The sequence below is a fragment of the Myiozetetes cayanensis genome, unplaced genomic scaffold (genome assembly GCF_022539395.1).
Source record: "Myiozetetes cayanensis isolate MyiCay16 unplaced genomic scaffold, myiCay2020 scf2-11, whole genome shotgun sequence".
NCBI lineage: Eukaryota > Metazoa > Chordata > Aves > Passeriformes > Tyrannidae > Myiozetetes > Myiozetetes cayanensis.
Window position 1 is genome coordinate 63,992,997 of NW_026087411.1, and position 21,918 is coordinate 64,014,914.

Below are 21,918 nucleotides of genomic sequence, written 5' to 3' on the forward strand. Positions count from 1 at the left end.
AGTTGAATGACAGAAAACACAGATACACTGTCAGAAAAATGTTCTCTCTCCCTGCTTTCAGGCATCCTCAGTCCCTTGGACCATGCTGAAGAGACATCTTACCTCTGCATGAGATTGTCCTGTGCAGTACATTCCACAAGCCCTGTTGGTAATCTACTCTACCACATCACTGTCTTTCCACTCATGGCCTTTTCCCAATAGTACAGCAAAGCTTTTTGCTGCAAATTATATCAACACCTCCTTGTCTACCCACTGTGGACACGGTGAACAGCTAGCTCTGTATACAGGAAAGCTGCTGTCACATTGTTCTCATCTTCTCTTTCTAGACTACACAGAACCAGTTCTCTTGACCTTTCCTCATGTGTTGTGTTTTCCATACCACTTATCCATCTTCTTCTCCTCTGAACTCTCTCCAGTTTGCCTCTATATTAATCTATCTATAATTTTAAAGTGTGGTGCCCTAAACAGGACAAAGAACTCAAACTGAGTCTCTCCAGTGCCAGCAGAGTAAACCAGAACATCGTACATAAGGTACCCTTGCTAATATGCTCTACAGTGAGATTTGTCTTTCCTCAGCCACATGATGCAGCCCACTCTTACTTAGTTTAGGGGCTGTATAGTCTTCAGATTTCTTTTCTGTCCTGCATCCCACATAAATTTCCCATTTTGTATTCATGTAGCTGATATCTGTGGCAAACTACACTTGCTATTTTTTTCTGAATTTGTACCACCTGTATCAGATCATCTCTCTAGGCTCTAACACAGTCCTCCAAGGTGCTGGCACTTCCTATCTGCTGGTGTAACTTGAAGATCCACTGCTTCATATTTCAAGTCACTCATAAAAATAATGAGTAGAACTAGTCTAACAAGTGACATCTATCCATGTGGATGTTATGGTGAACTCATCTACAGTGCATTTTCCCAGTTTACTTTTGAGAAGAGTGTGTAAGACTGTGTGAAAAGCCTTCTGAAAATGAAGATCTAGCAAGTCTACTCTGCATCCTTATTCCCTTGGCCAATTAATCTGTCAAAGAAAAATGAGATAGATTTGCTTCTGATAAATCCATGCAACACCTTGTTATCACTGTAAAAATGTTCAAAATGTTCACAAAGGGATTATATACTGTAGTAATGTAGGACTTATCTGGTAATGGGATTATTTTTCTAGGCATCTACAGTTTGTTAGGCTCCCATTCTTATGAAAGGGTATTACAGTATATGTTCTCTCACCCTGGTGTCTTTCATGGTATTCCATATTTTCTTTAAAATACTTGCTGATTCAGAGATTGCTTTTGGCTAGCAGATGAAGTATTGCAAGGTGCGTATGCCTGCCTGTTCTTGTTAAAAAAGTGTTTGTGTTTAGTGATTATCTGGTTTGATACACCTTACTGGAAGAAAGGTGTCCACATCCCACACTGAGAACTGTAACCTCCAAGAAATTGAAGTGACATGAGAAATAATATATATTTACCAGCCCTTACTAATGGTTCCTTAGAAGAGTACTGAGTATATTTGCTCATTCAAAAACTTGCAGCTGCAGCAGTGGAGTAGGAAGAGGATTCCTGTTTCAAGGGTTCAGTAGTCATTATAGTTATGGTAAGACTAATACTACCATATATATAATAATGCTAGCAAATATGAAGAGGAATTTTTAGGGGGGGTGTATGATAACCAGCAGTTAATTATTTGACAAGAAAATCTTAATATATATTCCTTAGTCTCTTTGGATTTTCTTTTCTTTGATCACTACTTAACATATCATATCATCTAAAGCTGTGATTATAGTTTATCTTGCTAGTTAAAGGATTAGCAATATTTACTCTCCTTATTGGTTATCCCACCTCTATCATTGTAATATATTGTCATCAACCCCAAGAAGATTGAGAAGAGCCAAGTTTTTAATAAATGTTATGCATTTGCACTGCTTCCTCTTGGAGTAACAGAAAGCATTGCTTTGGATTGAATGTTCCTTCTCACTTGTCTTAAAGGTTATTTAATTAAAACAAGAGCTAAAGAAGAATGTCCCTGCTATAGCCAAACATAAAATGCCATCCTAAAAATAGAACTAAAATCCTCACTTTGATGTGACAATGCTTAGATACAGCTCACAAGCTAGTGAAAATCTTTGTGTAGAACACAGAGGGAACCTGGCTACCTCAGTGAAAAGATATTTGTTGCATCATTCCTTAGCACCTCCTGCTGGCTAAGAGACTTTTATTGGTATGAGGGCTAACTGAGCATAGCTGGCATATAAAATAATGTTCACAAAGATGAGCAATACTTTGCCACCACTCAGAAAGCCAGGGGTTTCTGAAAAATTGTCAATAGTGACGGTAAAGAGAAAAAAATGGGATTGTACAGGATGAAACCAGAGACTTGAGCAAGTAATAAAATTGAATTCTCTAGGCCTCATTCTTCATATACCTCTCCATCTTGAAGCAATACTGCAGAGATAATCAGAATTATATCAGAGTGAAAGGTATGAAGTGGAATAAGAATCAACCTCAAGATAGCACCAGTGAAAATGACATGCTGTAAAACACAGAAGTGCTACAAGGGAATGGTATATATGAGAGTTCCTTTGTTGGCATTTATAATTCCATTTCAAACATATGGTGGGGTAAGGGGAATATTGCTTTGGAGTACAAAGTCTTTAGAACTAAGTTTGCTGTATCCCCAAAGTGTAGCTCAGTATCTGAGGATGTGTATAAAGTAAGTATCAAAATAAACTACTGGTGTGTTAACCTTCTGCATCTATTCAAAAAGAAAAATTTCAGGGAAATTTGCCAGCTATAAAAAAATAAACATTGCTGGTTAATGTCCATGGACCAGAACGAGCTCAGCATGAATAGATTTTATTTACATAAGTGCAGAAGCAGGTTCCATTTGCTATTAGGTCTTCTAAGGTAAACTTTCTTATATAAACTATGGAATTTCCCATTAAAATAATACAGTGAAATAAAGCCAAAATTTGGGGTTAAAACACAAAGACTGTATTTATTCTCTGAAACGCACACAATGCCTCATACTTTTGCTGTTCTGTTCATCCAAGCACCACAAAGGCAACCATCAGTTATAACACTGTCTATGCCTTTATTATATACCACAGCTCAATAGGAATGGACTTGCAGAGCAAACCAGTTAGTACCGGAGACCAAACATCCCATATGCTAAATATCTTGGAGATTTCAGTTTGGACTAGCTTGAATCCTTTCCTTTTGATTGGACAGCATCTGATGCAGAGCTGGAGTGTGTCCCCCAGCTGAGCACAAGAAAGGACCCAGCTTGCACGTGAACCAAAATGGGATAATCGGGGGAGATGAAGAAGTCCACTTCAAAAGCCTGATCCAAAATAAAGGAGCAGTAGAGACACACCCAGGGAATTAAGCCCTGCCTAGCAGCCCAGTGCATGAGGCACATTTAATTAACCCTGTTCCATAGGTGGTAGATGGCAGTACAGCAGATTTACACGAAAAGGAAGTGGCAGAACCATGTCAAAGCTGAATAATTTTCTGTCCAGAGACACTGGGCACTGTGGGGCACTATGTCTGCTGCAAATGGACAGGACACAGTGGAGGGAGTAGTGAACTAATACAGATAATTCTTATCATAAAACCCAAAATGCAAACAGAAATTAGAGAGTCTGGTTTGACTAAATGACCTGTAATTAATCTCATTCAGCCTTCCCAATGTGATAAGGAGCATAACGATTAGATTGGCTTTGATGTGTAGCAACTTAGAAATAGACAGATTTAAGTGAAAAAAATGAGGGCAAAACAAACCACAGCCCCTGACTTGGCATTATCAAATGTAGCATTTCTCTTGGTCACTGGATGAAGAAAACGTCACCCTACTGGCATCCCATCCTCCTCACATCATGGATACCTCCAGGAATAGCTACACTCAACACCAGAGCATCTCAGGGAATTCACAGAAATCAATTATTAGGACTCCATTGCCATCAGTTAAGTGACTTCACTACCACAGAATGTGTATGCCATTTCAACCAACAGTAAGAGCTAATGATGTCTTATTTTATATGATGCATTCAGAGGTTATCATATAAAGCAGAGCTTGCCATTGCTATTTTTGTATGTTTTCCTGCTATTTAATATCTGATAAAACAACTATCCAGACTGGCTATGCTATCAGCTAGATATTTAATTATTATGTGGGTGTACTGGAAAGTGATGCCAGAAGATATAGAAACCCCAGATGTGCTAGTGTTGGTTTTGGGCTTAGCCAACATTTTTTACCAGTGAAGAAGTTTCATAAGTATATTAAAGACATCATTCTGGAGGCCTCTAAAACAAGAAGTTACCACAAAATCACTGGGCACAGAGAATGACCCAATTCATTGGTAAACTCATAAGAAGGAAAGCAGCCTACACTGAAAAAGGTCTCAGATATAGCTCTCATTTCCAGCAGTAAGCACTTGCCATGAGATAGGGCCTCAACTGTAATGGCTTCAAAACAGTAGTTCAGTAGATGTAAAAAAAATCTGTGAATGAAGAGCCATGCCTTTATCTCCCCTTCATGAATAGAAATGTATGGCACCTATAGGAACAATGATTTTAAGGTTTCCATAGAGGATCTTTTTTTTTTTTCTCTTGTAAGGAAGATTTCTACAAGGAAGAAGTCTTGAATACTGTGACTCTATTTTTGGGGTTTAGTGTGCATTTTTAATTACTTTGTCATTATATAAAGACAGCTGGATATGAGAACTACTTTTTTTTTGGCAAATATTTTATAACTGTCCCTTAAAATACTTGCAACAGTTCCTTACCAAAAAGTTGTGCTGAATCTGTTGTTGAGCCATAAAAAAATCTCACTCTTGTTCCTCTCTCTCAACCTGCATTTACAGTTGTTGTACTCTTCAACAGGGACACAAGATGTGATTCATTCAAAAGTTGCATCAACTCTGCTCAAAGGATTGAGCAGCCTGCCTTACCACCACAGTTGGATGCACTGCAACTCCCTTTGGAAATTCTGTTCCTTCCGTTTATCTCTACAGACAAGCTCCAAGCATGATTCCATCAAATCACAAGTATGCAAGACAACAAAATATGAAGCTGTACTGAGATGCTGCCTTTATAGGAATGATGATCTGAGTATAAATAAGTCTTTTCCTGTTTGATATTTCCCAAATTTTCATTCATCCCTCTTAGCACATTTGTTTGGGAGACACTTCACTTGAAAGATTTTGGTAGAGCACCTAATGCACGATGATGAACACTGACCAAATGGTACTACTTATAACTGGAGGAAGGTAGTTTGATGAAGAGGCAGAACCTTGTCATGAAGACTAAGAACACATCCTGTGGTATTTTAGAAGATGGAAATAAAATTGTTACAAGGTTTCCATGGAAAAGCTTTTGGTGGTACCCTTTTCCTTTTACTCTATTCTCAATTCACGTTTCTGTAAATATGTAAATATGGCAGAAGGAAGCTGAGCTTACAGAAACCAGCAGCGTTCTGTCAGTTTCTAAATTGTTTGTCATCTTCAGACTCCCACCTATCTGTCCTACTCTGGTTATTACACAATCTATTAAAGAGTCAGCTCTTGAATAAATAGTGGCAGGCTGCATGCACGGCCATACTGTGCCTTTGTGAATAAAAATTTCTCATTCCAGCAAAGTTTAAATTCAAAATGTTTTCTCTAATTAGCCATACTCTGTAGCTAACAAGATCATGTAGCTGGTCATTCAGTACATTTCATACCATTGCTTTATTTTTTTATCCTGGAGCGTTAAACAGAAGATCCATGCTTTATTTGCTTATGCACAGTTGTTGCTTTTAAGAACTTTAAAATCACTTCAGCTCTAAGCTGTAAAGCAGCAAGCTCAAGCTAAAATTTTGCAAAGACAGCCTACACATGAAAAAACAACAGATAGATTTAACATTTTTTGAGTTACAAAAGCTTGGGAACAAAATGTTTGCTTCTCTTAATTCCCCCATTTGTATATATTTCTGAACAGTCAGATTTTCTTGAGTTTTGCATCAACCTCAACAGAAGGGTTTAAGAAATTTCCTTCTATATTACCTTAGATGCTTTGTGCCTAGAACCAAGACAATGTTTGGAACTTGCACTACGTACAGACTCCCAAAGATTATCACATTGTCTTTTTACAGCATTTCTGTAAGGTTTAATATTTTTTAATGCCATTTGTCTGTTGTCAGGTCAGGTTTGCATATCATCGCCACACATTGCTAGGATACAGTAAATGTTTTTAAAAGTTAAGACCTCCCCTTTTTCCTATTGCTATCTAGAAAATATAACCAGATTTTACCCTCTGATATATGAGTGCAACTCCCCATGGAGTTCTACATGTGTAGAAGGGTAGAACTTGGTCTTAAAGATTTATAGAGCTATAAAACTACAAGCAGATAACTTAGATTATGTTTTTTGGGACTTAGGGCAGAATCCACGTCACTAACAAAAGTTTCATCTTAAAATGGCATAAGTATGCCTTGGAATATGATTTTGGATTATTAGTATTAGTATTATTATTACTATGCTCTTTTAGCTGTTTGGATTCATTTGACCTTTCATCCGATTTGTTCCCTTCTTTTTTCTTTCCTTTCCTATCATCTGGTTTCATGGGTGGGGTAATATAGGAGAGAAGTCAGGAGTGGAAATGCACTACCGGCTAACTCAACATCTTCTGGAAGTTGCAATAGAGATTCTACCCCTGTCCAGGAGGGGGGAGGTAAGTTGGGAGTGGAACTGCGTGGTTTAGAACAACACCAGAGGCGGTGACCTAGAAACCTTACATAGGACAGTCAACATAGACTGTGAGCTGCAATAGCAAATTACTCAGGCTTTGCGCAAGTGGGTGAATAATTATTTTTCTGACTTGTCATGGAGTCCCAGAATATTTTTATTTCTGTTGAAAATCAATTTCCTATCTCCTAGGTCCTCACTGAGGAGCCCTCCGTTAGCCTTCTGAGAACTGTGTAGCATAAAGCATTTATCGTAGGCCTCCTTTTTATTTACAGTCTGGTTTTTCCCCTATCAAAACAGAATTATCCCAAAATAAACACTAGACAATGAGAATAAAAAGCATGTGCAATAGCCATACTATTTCGTAACTACTTGCTACATCTTTGTTTGGCATACTGGACTTTGTTTAGCAGAAACATGGTAGTACCACAAGGTCAGAGTCTCCACAACTGAATCCATCACTAACAAAACCTGGAATTCTTATAACACAGACTTCTGTACAAAAGAGTTTCAACCAAAGTTAAAAATAAATCTCATCAAAAAGGTGAACTAAGTGTAGTTAATTATAAAGGGGGGAGGGGGACATAGAAAATATCCTCCTCAGTTAGTTCACCTTTTCTTTTTTTGTCTTTTTTGTCTTCTTTTTGTCTTTTTTTTTTTTTTTCAAAATAGGCACATATGCAGGAGGAGGTTGCTTGACTGCTTTGTTCTCTCAGCTAGGTGCAATATCACCACTGTGATCATGCTTGATCTCATAAACTAAGCAGGACTAATCCTGCTCAGCAAAGTTACTCAATGGGAAGTTGTCCAAGACAAGCACAGGTGCTTGGAGGTCTTGCAAGCAGTTTTTTAGTAAGAGTGGAGGTAGGTCTCCTCTCAGGCCCATGGACTCTTGCTGGATCTTAGGAAAAATTGTAATCCTAGTAATTTTCTACTGGGAAAATTACTTCAACTATTGTCTTAAAACCAATGATGGTGAAAGACATTGCTCTGTAAATCATAGGGGTAAGCATACAGATACATATGGATCAACTGGAAAAGTAAGAACTTGGGACAAAACCAGATTTCTGTTGCCACAATGCTCATCTCACTATTTTGCAAAACAGACCTAATTCGAATCTCTCCCTTATAGCTGGATATCGCCCAAAGGTTCCCCAACAATTCTTCTAGTTTAATAATATGTACTGAAGCGTATGAAACAGTCATCTTTCTGCTAAAACCCTCTGTGACTCAGGGCCATCCAGGAACTTTTGCATCATCTAGATTAATTCAATCACTTTCATGCTCTTACAGTCCTTTTCACCTGCACAAAATGACTTATGGCCAGAAGTACAGAAAGAGAGCACAAATAGCATGAACATGTTTCTTTAAATAATGCTGGGAAAGCTCTACTAAGGTCTTTATCTCCTTCTTCCTTATAGAACTTTATTGGTATTGAAAGACCAAGACTTGTTCTAATAGGAATTACATGTCTCATGACAGTGGGAATTCATACTTTAGTCTAGTCATACTTCTTCCCTAGTTGTGTCTAGGACACATCTGAGGTGCAAGGACCAAACTCATGCCAGAAAGTAGGTTAAAAACTAAGCAATGTGGATAGTTATGGGAGTAATCAAGTTTGTGTGTTTTATATTGCAGTAAGGATGCAACCTCTAGTCCCTGAAAAATGAGTAGGTGGCACTATGATTTGCCAGGTGTCCTTGGCAATTAGAATGTCGCTGATAGGGAAATAAGAGATATTATTATTAGTGCTTTAATCACAATGAACAAGCCGTTTGTCTTTTTAATTAGCTTAGTACATACCGAGACAAAAGGTTAAATTTGTAACTATTGCCATATGCAATAGTAACAGACTGTAATTTGATCAGCAGTGCCCCTTACTCTTATGCCCCAGTGATGCAATTGAATTGATATGCAGCAGGGAAAAAAAAATCAGAGTTTAAGCTAAGACATTTAGCTCTTGTCTACCATCACTACATCATGAAGAGGTTGCAATTGGATTTTGAATGTCTTTTGTAAGTTTTGTTTTTTTGTTCTGTTTTGTGCTTATTTCCTCTTTTGTCTTCGCTGCTGTATTCAAAAGAGCACTGGGAAATACCTGATGTGGGTCTGTTACAACACACATCTCATGAAATAATTCCTTTGGTCTTTTCCCAGTTAGAGTGATGCTGACATCTGTCCCCCTTAGATGCTGAGAGGCAACACTTTGCCTCAAAGCCACCAGTCAGAAGGTGAGCATTTCCTGGCTGGGCAAGCAACCAGCAGTGTATGTGTGTACACTTCTCACTGGGTCTAGAAGAATTATGCATGCTGGCCTGCCAGCTGAGAGCTCTGGACTGCTTTTCAAGATCTCAAGCAAGTTCAACAGGTTATATCTACTCCCTAGTGCAACTGCTTTGGTATTAGCAATTACTATTGCTGGCAAGCAGGAAGAGAAAGCCAGGCAATAGGAAGGGGGCTTGCAGTAGGCAGGAGGAAAACAGGCATGGTTTGATCCTAATACATTTGAGCCTTTATTGGTTTATCCACTCATTTGTGTTGATGACATTTGATCCACAAAGAATGAAACTCAGCTAGTATTAAGTTACATCAAATACATGAGTTCAAACTTCTGTTTTCCCTACACAAGTTTTTTTCAGCTGTAGTAATTTTAAGTGTTACTTGAAACCATTGAAATTAGTGTCCCCAGGCAATTGAATACCTGAAAGATTTTCTTTTTATGACATCAACCAGGTCAGCTCACACTAAAGTGAATATGCTGGACTCAACAGCATGGCTAACTTTACCTTTATTAAGTCTTGGTGATACAGCAAGGCTTGGTTGCTTTTCAAACTATAGTCACTAAATTTGTTTAGAATTATATTTATGAAATTTGGAGTTATGTTCCCTGTATTACAGGATATTTCTCTTTTGAGCATACAAAAATCTTTGTTTAACAGGAGTCCCAGAGTAATAGGCCATAATAGTACTCTCTACAAAGAGCTCTGAATGAGGAGATGAGAGGTCCAGATTAAGAGAATATGTACATTTGCATTTCAATAACACTTTCTATTGAACCATTTTGAAGCATTGATAGCCTGATCCTACTTTCATCAAACCAAATGGGAAAACTCCTGCTGAGGTCAATGGGAGGCTTGATCTGACCCTAATTCATGAATGGCCAGATTTTTGTACTCTAACTTCCACTGAATAAACTGTTCAGTCTGTAGTTCCACTTAGTGATGTACTTTTGAAGTACTACTTACTCAGTCTCTGTCATGAAGTTCATAACACTCCTTTGAGATTCATCAGTCAAATTTATGGATCTATTCACAGCAAAGGAAATTTATTAGTAGTTCATACCAACCTGCTACTCTTTAAGTAGTTATGAAACATTTCTGATAATATATTTGCAATTTTGATGGTTTTATGACCTGATGGGTTTTACAGACCTTTTTATGACTCTTCGCTATTTCTTTTGTGAGATTAGTCAACTAAATCACATGCAGAGTTTATCTTTGCTGACTGGATGCTAACATTTTAAACATAGCTCCCAAGTAACTGTAAAGAAGAAGTTTTTGATATGACTCTTAATAACAGTGGCTAAAACTTGTGTAATTTAATAGCTGAGAATCAGCCAAATACTCTGAGTAAGCCAAAAAAAAGACCCTGTAAGCAGAATTAAAGGTTGGTTGTTTGGTTTTGTTGGATTTTTTTCCCCACAAAAATAACCCTATTGTGTTTTTTTCTCATAGGAGATTAGAAGGGGGTATTTTGAAGACAGAAAAGTAAATTCACACTTGACTATCAGTCAAGATCATTAAGAATTGAAGACAAAACACATTTACCTGGAGAAAAGGAGGCTGGGGGAGATCTTATCACTCTCTACAACTATCTGAAAGGAGATTGTAGTGAGGTGGGGTCAATCTCTTCTCTCAGGTGACAATTGATAGGACAAGAAGACATGGCCTTAAATTGGAGGCCTCACCAGTGGAGGTTTAGATTAGATACTAGGAAAAATTTCTTCATGGACAGGGCTGTCAAGTATAGGAACAGGCTGCCCAGGAAAGTGGTTGAATCACACTCCCTGGAGGTATTTAAAAGACATGTAGATGTAGCACTGAGTGACATGGTTTAGTAGGTGGGGTTGGCAGTGCTGGCTTAATGGTTGGACTCGATGATCTTAAAGGTCTTTTCCAACCTAGAGGATTCTGTGATTCTGTTCTATTCTGATTGTCTGTTAGGAGCCTTTCCACATATTATTTTACAGATTTACTTGCACTGCACCCATTGCACAGAGAGTTAAATAATTTTTCAAGGCTGGGGTAGGTTATTTGTAAGAAAGATAATGATCTCCTGTCTCCAGACTGTATGTTTTGTTCCTTTTGTTCTTTTTCCTGTAAAGGACACATCCCTTTCTGGCACTGCCTTGGCCACCAAGGAGATTAGGGAGCATTGGCTAGTGAAAAATTTCAAGAAAATTAAAAAATCCTTCATTAGGATGCCGTAACTGTTAGCCACTGAAAGAGCAGAAAGAATGATAGAGATTGAATGTAATCATTCAGCATGTGTGATTCTGCTGAAGGATGCATATTTACTGCCACATCTCCTTTGTACAATCATACCTGTCTAAACTGGATCTTCCTAAAGACTTTCAACAAAATAGCTACGATTATTTATTTTTAGTTTTCAGCATGAAGTCAGAACACCAATGTCCAAAATCACCAAGAAAAAGACTTGTTTTTACTGTCATAATAAACAACAGAAATGAAAGAAAACTCATGAAGTCAGGTTTACAATGAAAGAAAAAAGGTTCAGATCACACAAAGAAACATTAGACAAACAAACTTTCAAGTATCACCTATTACTTGCATTAATAGAATGTGATCAATAATCTTATAATTACAAATGTAGGTTTATAATAAAATGGTAAACTGAAGAGACTAGGAAATACTAGAACTTTTTCCATAACTGCTGTCAATATTTGGACAGTTAAGTAACTTTCTGGTTACAGCTCAGCAGGAATTAGATTACTTTCTGCAAATATTGATAATAAATACAAAATCAGCAGGGTCTGGAAAACAATCTGCTCCAACACTCCTTTCACAATAAATTTATTTTAATAAAAACACCAAGACTTGTTCAAACTTGAAAGCAAATATAAAATTTGTACATGCTTTAACAGCAAATGCCAGGTTTTATTTTTGTTATCAGTACTGTAGTCATTAGAACTGCTCAGGACAGCATGTCAAGTACATCAAAATCAATGAAATTTAAAGTCCAAAGTCACTTCAAGCCTGAAATTGTGTTAAAATTCTTGCTACTTCTTTTTTTTTCCCCCACTTGCTTTAAGGTTTTTAAACTGTAATAGTAAAAATCTTCAGCTTTGTCTTCACGGGGTTAAAGGGCTACTGAGATTAAGTTGGAGAAGTTGTGTTCACCTAGGGGCTACAAATTGTTAAAGCCTGTTAAAAACTCTCAACAATCTTTCACCTACTCATGATAATCTTTTACTGATCATGGTGACTGGAAGAAGTGCCAGAAGACTGCAGGAAAGCAAATGTTGTTCCTAACTTCAAGAAGGAGCCAGGGAACTACAGGCAGGCCAGTCTTGCCTCAGTCCCTGGGAATGTGATGGAGCACATTCAGAGGCACATCGGAGCAGCTAATCCTGAGCATGTGAAGGACAAAAAAGTGATCAGGAATAGTAAACATGGATTCAAAAATGGCAAGTAATGCTTAAAAACCTAATGCTTATCAACCTAATGCTTGATAACCTTCTATGATGAGATGACTGGCTTAGACCAGGGGAGAGCAGTGGCTATTGTTTGCTTTGAGATCAGTAACTCTTTTGCCACTGTATCCCACAGGATCCTTGTACAGAACCTGATGAAGTATGGGACAGGTAAGCAGACAGTGAGGTGAGCTGAAAGCTGTCTAAACTGTCAGGCCCAGAGGGTGGTGAAGTCCACTTGGAGGTTGGTAACCAGTGAAATACCCCAGGGGCCATGTTTGGTTCTGATCCTGTTTGACATCTTCATTAATAACCTGGATGATGCAGCAGAGTGTTCCCCAGCAAGTTTTCAAATGACACAAAAGTGGGATAAATGACTGATAAATAAGAAGGTCATTCTGTCATCCAGAGGGACCTTAGCAAGCTGGAAATATAGGCTGACAGGAACCTCATTAAGTTCAACAAGGAGAAGCATGAAGTCCTACACCTGGGGAGGAACAAGCCCATGAACCAGTGCACGTTGTGGACTGTCTGTAAAGCATTTTTGTAGAAAAGGACCTGGAGGTTCTGACGGACACCCAGGTTGAGCATGAGCCAGCAATGTGTCCTTTTTGCAAGGAAAGTTAACAGTATCCTGTGCTGCATTAGGAGGAATGCTGTGAACAGGTGGAGGTAGGTGATCTTTCCCCTCTACTCAATGCTGGTGAGGCTACACCCACCAGCTGGGTGCTGGATTCAGATCTGGTACAAGAAAGATATGGACATACTGGGGAGAGTCCAGTGAAGGGCCACTAATATCATTAAGGGTCTAGAGCATCTGTCCTATAAGAAAAGGCTGAAAGAGCCGGGACTTGTCAGCCTGGAGAAGACTCAGAGGGATCTTAACAATATATACATATACCTGAAGGGAGGGTGGAAAGATGACAGAGCCAGGATCTTTTCAGCGGTTCCCAGTGACAGTACCAGAGGCAAAGTGTACACACTTCAAACACAGGAGGTTTCCTCTGAACATCAGAAAATACTTTTTCTCTGTGAGGGTGACCAAGCATTAGCACAGGTTGCCCAAAAGAGGTTGTGGAGTTTCCATCCTTGGAGATACTAAAAACTATCTGTACATGGTCTTGGGCCACTGACTCTAGGTATCCCTGCTGGAACAGGTGGGTTGGACCAGATGACTTCCAGAGGTCCTCTTGAGTATTCAGTGATTCTGTGAAAATGTAGAAGGATTTGAACTGAGACTGGATACAGCTGAGAATATCTTTGTCCCTGGATTGGAACTCTTCAAGCAGAATATAAATAATTGGTAATTAAAAAAAAATAAAAATTTGTACTTGGACTGAGACAGGCTTGTTCAGGGGAATATCTTTCATTCCATGTGCTACCCGAAGGCCATAACAGTACTCCACTCCAGGTTTGGGAATTTGTGAAACGTGCAAAATACTGCAAACATAATGATCCCTGTAACGTGCTGCAATGACATCTGTGTGAGCTTACCTAAAGCTTTTTTTTTCTTAGACGATGAAGGACTAGAATATAGTTTTGGACATGGTGGCAATATTCCTGCTGAGTGAGTCATAACATGACTGCTGCAATGTGACTGTAGGGTCAGTAGCTTGCTAGGACACCTGCACCATAAGTGGGTATCCTAGTCTCCATTAAGATCTAAACTGGTGACAATGTTGGTACATCTATGGTAGCAATCACAAGGTAAAATCCTAGGCCACATCTCCATGAAATTGCAAATCCATTTTTAGGGTTCCTGATACTTGCTACATGATCCAAAACACTGAGTTGATATCAATACACAGTGCCAGATCAACTATGTTAAAAAATAATGACTGACCGACTTCCTGCTAGCAGCTATTGTGCTGATTCAATTATCATGGGCTGCTCTTCCTGCGGTGCTCCACAGACTTCTCTCCCTGCCTTAATATCCAACCTTTATATCCAAAGGTCATTGCCCTCAGATGTCCCTACATCCTGTCATGGCTGCTGAGATGTGCAGCAGCCTCTTTTTGTGCAGTGCCTTCACATGCAAAAGTACAAACTGCCTGTCTCTGATACACGGTAAAATGACTTCAAAGGAAAGAAAACACTTTTACTACAGATAATGGTTGCAAATACCTAGCATCTTATACCTATGGAATTCAGCATTTTAAGGATATAGGAATGGATAATTTGTATAATAAACATATTAGATAAACATACTTGATTCTAGAGAAAGGGACAGATATTGATGAAAGGTCCTCTCTTACTCATTTTCTGCTAAGTAATTATTTGGTACCTAATCAGTTGTGTTGTGATCTTCCCTCAGGATGAGAGCTATTATTCTGGAAATCCTGGAGAAGCAGAACAAAAATCTTCCTGAACAACAGTTGTAGGTTGAAAATCTGGGTGACATTAAATGCAACATGGCATTAAAGTGACACATGAAACTAAATACAGACTATCCCTGCATGTGGAAGTCAGAGCATCAGCCACGTTTAATTCTGATGTGAGGACTTCAAATACTATATCAGAAGAAACGTTGCACTGAAGTGCAAACACAAAAAAGATGCTTTAAGATTGTTTGCTTCGATACATTTCAAATGGATTTTGGAACCACTCCTAGGAAATCTTTGTGAAGATGGCACCTGCAATTCTTGTAATAATATGCAACATACAATATAATACTTAAAAATCAGGTCTTAGATACCCTAAATCAGGTATGAAAGATCAGAGATTATTCTAGCTTAATCTGCCCATGTTCTGTCTCCTCATCCCTAAATGGAAATAAATCCAATTTATTTTACAGCAGTCTGACAAAGATAAGCATTAATTAATTTTAGAAGGGAATGCAGTAAATAATGCATCCAGCCATCCAGTCACACACTGAACAAGAAAAATGCAGCTGAACGTTGTTTAGTGCAGCACATCAGACACACTAAATCAGGCAAGGATCCTCTTAAAACCATATGTGAACACCTAATCAAAAATTAAATTATCAAGTATATGTAAGTTAATTAACTCAGTCTTATTTCCTGACATTAGTATTTCACTTGGCAGTCTTACTTATCTACCTCTTTTAACACAGGTTTTGTTTATAACCACCGATGCTACCACCCTTCTCCCCCAGAAAGTTCTCTCAAGGACTACACCACAGTTCAAGAACTGACAACAAAAGGTAGAATGACTGGTTGAGCCTTACCTTGTACCTCACCAGAGCTCCAAAATGTTTAACAAAGGTGTCATAGGTGTTTCTAGGAGTAGTAGAAAGAACTAGGCTAAGTCGTTCAACCCCATGTTTTATCCCTCTGTCATACCCTCTTTATGTAACTTGGAAAACATCAGGAAGATTGTATGAAAAGTTTCAGACTTTCAACCAAAGGAATCGGGCAGGTGAAAGACAAGGTTTCCATTCATCCATTCATCTACCACTCAGTAATGAAAACCTCCTGACACTCCTCCCCATCTGTTTTGGCAGAGAATGGCATCTGCTTTATCTAGTCAGGTTTCACTCAGTATATACTGGGAGGCTTTAATTCCTACCTGTAACAAGAAGAAAAGTCAAAGGATAATAATTTGCAGCCATTTATCACACACAACCAACAGAAGTTGCAGCAAGCTCCAAACTCCTTGCCCTATGTCCCACTTTCCCCTCCTTGCACCACTCTGATTCCCCACAGATGGGAATCTCCCAGTTATGCCACATCATGTCTTACTCTTCCATGTTCAATGAGAAGTAGCCTTTGGCCTTCTTAGTTTGTAACATGGAGAACCATAATAAAAATTGTAAAGGAGACTTACTAGGCTTCTTCCTGCCTGATGATTTTCCATGTTGAAATAAAGTATTGTACCAGCACTTCACAGAATTACAGAATCACAGAAAGGTTGGGGTTGGAAGGGACCTTTGGTGAACATCTTGTTAAATTCCGTACTGAAGCAGGAAGGAGATTCCATGACCTTTCTGGGTAGCCTGTTCCAGTGCTCTGTCACCCTTGCATCCAATTGGAAGCTACCCCATATCTTGCAAATCCAAAGCAAGCCAAGGCAAGCCAAGCGATGGAATGGAATTGGAATGATAAGCAAAGTAAGGAAAACTGAATTTTGCTTTAGAAGAATAGGACTGATAGGTATTTGAAAAGTATTTGCCAACCTTTGAAAAAAGTTAATCTGAACACACATTTCTACTTTATTCTGCTTCTAAAATTATTTTGCTGTTCTATAACTGCTGTCCCTGCTAAACAATATCATTACACTTCTCTGCAGAAGGTTTAATTTCAGTGTGAGATTTTCTAGATCATAAATTTTATAACTGAACATACTACTTTTAAAAAAAATCAGAGTGACCATCTTTCCTTTCACAGATCTGATTCAACAAAGACATTTAACACTTTACTGGTCTCATCATCCAAACACCAGCCTAAAATCAGAATGCTTACCAGCATTGTGAAAAATTCTGTCTCTGATAGACATGAAAATAAAATGAAAAATTGAAATATAGTATTGATATACTTAGATAAAATGTCTGGGTTTTTTGCAGGGAAGGATTAGCTTGATTTGTTGGGTGTTTTAAAAATGTTTTTAATTATTCTCTCGCCTGCCTAAAAGTGTGTCCACTGTTGACTAAATGGAAAGATTATGTTTCTGTAAAATATTAGGCTTATATTCTTATTGAAGAATTAGATGTTTTCCACATTTTGTCTTTGAAAATGAAAAATCTGCAAAAGAAGGAAAAATATTTATTCTGCTGTAGCATTTCAATGAGTGCAGGAATTTTGCTTGCATTAGGTGTAGGATGATTGATGAGGAAGAATAAAAGAAAAATCAGCTAAAGTAATTATTCTGCCTTCTTCCTACCTCAACCACGACAATTTCGGATTTTCTGGAGGAGAGCTCATCACTGTGCAGAGCTCTCTTTCTAGCAGCATCATCCTTAACACTCACAAGAATTGCACACTGATACAAGTATCCCTGTTCCAGCAGTATCTGCCATCATGGGGCCTCTAAAGTCCAGCTCTGAATCATTCAACCTCACCTAGATATATATTGCCCCACAAGCTCTTGGGAGATTTCCTGCTCCCACTGCCTGGACTATGCAATTTCAACTCTCCATTGCTCTGGCCACAGCTGCTCAGTAGCCTTGCCATTTATGTGTCAGGGGCATAATTTAGGGCCAGTTTAAAAAAATCAGCATGTAAACTCTCCTTTTTTTCTATCTCTTTCACCCTTCACCTCGCAGACACCGCGTTAGTCATCTCCATTGCTCTGGCCCTGGGATGGCCTAGAGATGAGTGCCTCTGGTCTTGTCCCAGTGCCTTACTACCCCCCACCTGAGAGGACTGTGTTGCTCTCTCTCCTTGGGTCAAGTAATGGTATTTTTAACAAATCACTGCATATGCCTTACTACCCCCTTCTTCTCTCTCACTATAGTCATCAAGCCTCCTGCCCTTCTATTCAGGTTCATTGTGAGTGGGCTTCATTTATCACATGACGGACTGTGTAACTTTGTGTATTAGGGCCAATGACAACATCTCCTCTCTTTAAAAAAAAAACTTTGAAATAAATATGAATCTTTTCTTACACTTCATTTATTCAAGGGGCTGGTTGACCAACATGAAAAACAGTAGAAGTCTAACAGTGGTACAATATTGAAAAGAGATAAAGTAAATGCAAAATCCAAAGCAAAAATTTTCACAGCCCTTACATCTTTTGATACTGATATTCATTCTTTTGTATATTATGTGTCCTCTAAAAATACTTTATTAAATTTCCATGCCACTACAGGTGAAATATGGTGATAAAAGAGAAAAAAAAATCTTGTAAAAGTCTTATTTTTCTCAACATTAAAATATGTAACAAATTTGAGTTACAGAAAGAGAACAATTAGTCAGTAAGATCACAAATACTACCCCGAAAATCTTCAATACCTGCCGGTCACCTGAGAAGCATGGTGCGATCAGGTTTTCTGTCCTGTACATGACAGAGGTCTCATTGTTCCTTTGATCTGCTCCAGTCTGTAGGGAACAGTGTGATTAAGATAGTACCTTTAGTGAACAGTTTTCCAACTTACACGGCTCACCCTGGAAAAGTGCTCTGAGATATAGGAGGAAGCCGCTGTAAATTTTTGCTATTGTTCTTTCTTTTCTTCATAAGTAAAGCATTATGGTTAGTTAGTTGGCTGAATGGGCTAAAGTGTCTGCCAAAGGAGATGTATGTCATCTGTTATGCAACATGGGGACTACCATCTTTTGCTGCTGAACATACTGAAAATATCATGTATAATACAAACATTCACATCATAAATAAGAACATTAAATTTATCTATTTTTTCACGAGCTCCAGGTCACACCATGGCTTGGGAAGCTGAAATTCATTTCTATTGATCACCTGGGAAAAAAGAGGATAGTATTTTTAATGAATCTAGATTACTTAGATTATAGTACATGCTGTACTCCAGAGCACACACTAAATGCTTTTTATTCCATCACCTGGTCCCCTGATAACAGAGTAAGAAGCAGGATTTGAAAGTAGAAAAAAAGAAACCAAAGGACTATACCCAATACACACATAAATTATTTAAAGACATTCATGCACATGTATGCATATAGTGAATAAAAATAAATGCATTTGCATACTCATGCACACTTTTATAATGGAAAGAATGATCAGATGCAGATTCAGTAAAACACACAATTCATTAACTTTATTAAACAGACAAATTTATATAACTGATTTACCTCATTAATATTAAAAAGCTCCCTTACAAGACATGCTGCTGTTTTAGCATCACCGCTTTCCATCTACTATATTCCTTACCATTTAGAGTTATATTTGTAGGCATTGCAGATAAGGACTTGTATGAAGAATGCACAATGATAATCTTTGGTAACGATTGTTGCTTGACTTAAAATAAAAAAGGAGCAGCCTTTTAAGGTCAGCATCAGTTCCATGTTTGGATTGTTTCTACTATTTGGAAAGGGTTGACATGTTTTAAATTACTAAGTAATGTGAAAATACATTACCAGCACAAGACTGTTGTCTATGTAAATATTTTATGGGTAGAGTCACCCTCCACTGGTTAATAAGGTAACAAAGATTCAAAGCTATTTATGTGGACTCATATTTTTAAGATGAGGAATTTGAAAACAAGAAAATGTTACAAAGTTGATCAGGATGTAAAACAGTGGCTCACAGGCAGACTGTTTGTGTCTTGTATGACATGAACAGCTCTTTCAAATTACTTATTGAAAAGAGATGTAACATTGTCCATGTGAAATATATTAAATGCATAACACGAGTCACGTAATGAACCTAAGTTAAATAGCTATATATCTTGTTTTTGCAGAGATGAAAGAAAAAGGTCCTGATTGGTTTTGCTTCCACTGGTCCTTCCACGTGTCTATGACATGAAATACACAAGGTATCCCATCCACCATACAGTGTACATGAATGTTCTCACCCCGGTGTTAACAGTATGATTAGGGAGTGAGTACAGTTCGTGGGCTCAACCTGCAACTGCCGTCTCCTTGATTCTACCTGATCTGCCTTCATTCCCAGGCAGCATAAGAACTTCCATGCTGGACTGCTCAGTTTGGACCCATTTGCTACCTCGGCTGGTGCAGGTTGTCTTCCTCACTGTCTGATTTTTTCTCACTGTCCGATCTTCATTGCACAAGATTAAACGAAAGAGCAGCTCATGCTGTCACACTGCCACTGTAAGGGTCCCACAGACCACGAAATGGGGAGATGGGGGATCAGTGACGTTGTGCAAGGGCTGCAATATGATTACTTGCCTTCTGCAGAGCCCATCAGAGATGCAGCATGTGGCCTGCAGGTGTCTGGAGGTCACCTTCCTCTGCACGCTTGCATCAAGAAAGATGAATGCTGTACCATCCTTTCTTCTGCGCAAAGCCTCAGAAGTCTGTAAGTCTTTTGCAAGGGATTTTTGGGTAAAAAAACCACATACAGGCATTGTAGCTGATTTCCCAGAGCTGCACAATAGCAAACTCCCGTGTGTCACTTCTGTGCAGGACAGTCTTTCACATTTATTTTAAGGTAAAGGTTTTCACCAACTGATCACGAATTTCATCAGAACCTTGAAGGCTTCAACCCAAAGTGTCTGCTGAACACTCTGGCCAAACAAATGCCTGCCTTTGCTTAAATACTGGACCATATGGCCCAATTAATATTCATTGGAAGTGTTGTAACTTAGCTAGTTCATGGGAGGTCCTTAGGCAGGATTTTAGTTTTATTTTACAAGTTGGTCTCTTGCAGTTTTATTGAATTTCATTACTTTTTGGACAAAAAAGTCTTATGTACAACATACATTGCACATAGTAAGTCATGGTGAGAGCTGTTCAAGAAGCAGCTGCTTCATAGTATTGACTCTTTCAGAGTGATAGGTGTACAAAGGCAGATAATATTGATGTTTAGAACAATTTAGTAGTCTAATGTACTAGGATTTAAGCCACAGGATATCAAGGCATCATCCAGACCCAAAGCAGATCTAGAGGTTCCATTCTTTTACTCCAGGGAACTGATCTCTGAATGTCCTTGCTCCTGCATGGCTGGTACAAAACTGATTGGCCAATGCGGGCATGAGGCTCAAGTAATTAATCCAGCCTTTCCTTACAGTCAGCAAAACAACTTTTTGTGTGTTGGTACTTTCAAGACATTTATTATGCAAATGCAACAGTTAGAATCTTTATGGGCCCCATTCTAGATAGATCCATTGTTCATCCACACCTAGATACAAAGTGTTACCCTACTCTTCTTAGAAGTACAGGAACACGTGAAGGATGTTCATGATGAATTTGAAAGAAAGTGGCTCTTAAGTTGCATTTCCATTCCAGAAGATATATTAAACAAGAGCAGTGATGAGCCAAAATTTTGACAGAAATACAAGAAAGCAATTGTTGTGAAAAGTTTTATGAACCTGCAAAGAGGAAGATGTGTTTGTTTTCCTGAGACGTCATGGTATGCCCTGAGCAATACACTTGTTGACCTCTTCCTAGGAAGATAAATCATACAGGAGTGAGAGGTCTGGGTGTTCTAGGTGGCACTACAAGTCACCCTGCATAGGCTTGGTCAGAGATGGCTAAGCAGTAAAACTACTTTCATTAAAGTTAGGCACTCTAAACTCATTGGCATCCTCACAGCCTCACATGTGACTGTTGCATCTGCACAAAATTGCAGAGGCACACAGTCCCTGCAGCAGTTGAAGATGAAAACAAAAAAATCAAAATAAACCCCCAACCCTTATGTTCACTGTTTGGTGCTGTGAAACCTCACATGGGAATGATCTGTTTCTAGGCTGCTGAAAAACCCCGAGAAATGAGGTTTATGATGTGTGAAATAATGTACATGGACACTCTCTTCCCCCAGCTCCTCAAAATAACCCCCATGTTCCCCATGTATACCAAACTGATCTTTCTTTCTGAAGCCACAACCCAGTGGAGCCTCATCCCTCCCACCCTTCATCGCCCCCACTTTGATTTAC